Here is a 2,233-nt window from a genome sequence, read left to right as displayed (position 1 = left end):
GGCCCTGTGATAGAAGGGGGGGGGCTCCCTCCAGGCAGTCATCCCAGACAAGAGTGGATTATCTATCTGCTACAAGTCCACAGGCTTTGCCTCCGCACGGGCTCGCAGGCTCCCGGAGAACACAGAGTGCCGGGCCTGCCCCTGCTCGTGAGCTGATTAGCCTCCTTGGGAAGTCAGAGGAGCAACTAAACAACTGAAGAGAAATACAAAGCAATAAGTAATTAAGTGATTACGTGCTGCTTGATAGCGCTCTCCCTGCAGCCCTTATTTGAATGTCAGGACTGAGCCCAAATAACACCTCCCTGGTGAGGCCTTCCCGGAGGCGGCCCCTCCTGCGCTACTCTCCTCTGGGGGTCATACTGCGCACTCTCCACGCTCCTCCAGTCCTCACTCAGTTCCACGTAGCTTAGATCTTTACTTACATGTCTGTCTTCCCCACTGGACTGGGGGCTCCTTTTCCCCCGTGCCCACAGGGCCTGGCGCCCAAAATGTGGTCCTTAACAAATGTCAGTTGAAAGAAGGAACAAATGAACAGGATGGCTCAGAAGAGAGAGGTCACAGGGGGCTCTGATGTCTTCATAGAGTGAGCATTTTCTAGACCTTCGATAAAGAGTGGGGTTGGACGGGGCCAAGGACGCTGCAGTCAGAGGGAAACCTGAAAAGCACTGGCAGAACGTGGGTATCATGTGGGGGGCACAGAACAGACCAGAGACACAGCAGAGGTGGACGTTCAAGCGGTGGCCGTGAGGATGCGTGGGCATGGCCGGTTGTGGAGGCGGTTTGAATTCAACCCTGTGGCAGTGCCCAGAGGGATGGGCAGGGGGAGGGGAGGGGGCGGAGACAGGGCAGTGCCCAGAGGGATGGGCAGGGGGAAGGGAAGGGGTGGAGAAGATGCAGGGGCCCAACTCTCACACTCAGAGGCCACCAGAAGAGTCAAGGTGGAATTGGGGAAGCGTGGCCCATGAGTGGCGGCCCAAAATAGAGAGGAGACATTGAGCTTCATACACCAGGGATCCTCCCTCCCCTGAATCTGGGCTGTTGGGGCTCCTGCCAGGAGGGGCCCGCACTCTGTCCAGCACGGCCCAGGCCGGCACAGGGAGCTTACAATCTAGTGCAGGTCACTGGAAAGCCCCCACACAAACTAGTAGCTTCTAGGTTTCAAGTGCCCATCTGTGCCAGTCCTCAGGGACGATTTCTGACTCAGAAGAACTCTGTCAGACAGGCGTCAGCATCCCCATCTCACCGGTGAGGACACAGAGTCTCAGAGCCAGCTTAGAGCCCAAGTCCCCTCCCAAGGCCTGCTGCCTCGGGAAGGCCTGAGCCTGTCACTGACTGTAGACCCTCCACTGAGTCTGAGTCTTAACGACAGGTCAGTGAGATGATTTTTGGTCCCACAACACAGAACAAACGAGACATCCTCACAGGCAGATTAGAGGCGGTCTTACCAGGCACCCGCAGTGCCAGGAGACGGCCATGAGGAGGAGAGAGAAGGGCCGTGGAAAATCCAAAGCGGCAGGAGCATGAGCCTCTTTCGGGCAGTGTAGACCAAGAAAGCAGGGGCTCTCAGAGGCCTGAACTGCCGGGCCAGAACTGAGGGAGGCCAGGGGACGCTTCCCGAGGTGGCCCGGGCACCGGTGGGGCTCAGACCCCTTCCCAGGGCCAGACTCTGCCAGAGTTGAGGCAAGAGACCCCAGGCTGGAGAGATGGGGTGCAGACAGATGCTTCCCCCCTTCTTCCTTCCCTCTTTCAGTCTGGCTGAGAATCGGGGGGAGGAAAGTCCCGAGGGGTGGAGAGGAAGTTGAGAGCCTGCGGGTGCTGGGCCTGGGCAGAGAGGCAGAGCTAGGAGACAGAGCTAAGTGTGGCTTTGCAAGATGTCTATATTTGCATGCTGAGCTCACTGCTGCTCTTTTTCTCCCCAGAAAATAAAATTACATCATGGTGGGGGGGAAGGCAGGAGGGCGGTATATTCGGGAAAGGTGAGAGGAACACAACCGGGCATCACCCGAGGAGAGAAAAGATCCGGGCTCCAGGTCAAGGCGACGAGGCCTCGTGTGGCTTCCCGCCTGCATCCCTACCTACCCCTGCGCCCCCAGCGTGGAGAAGCCCGGGCCGTCCTTCGGTCCCTGGCTAGCGGCCCCCTGACCCAGAAGGGGAGGAGAGAGGTTTTCCAAGCACAAGTCGGCCAGCTAAGAGAATCGGAGGCCCGAGGCCCTCCGAACGCCTAAGCCCTAAC

This window comes from Crocuta crocuta, unplaced genomic scaffold (genome assembly GCF_008692635.1).
Source record: "Crocuta crocuta isolate KB4526 unplaced genomic scaffold, BGI_CrCroc_1.0 scaffold133, whole genome shotgun sequence".
In the NCBI taxonomy this organism is placed as follows: domain Eukaryota; kingdom Metazoa; phylum Chordata; class Mammalia; order Carnivora; family Hyaenidae; genus Crocuta; species Crocuta crocuta.
The sequence above is the reverse complement of the archived record's forward strand: the minus strand, read 5'-3'. Positions refer to the sequence as shown.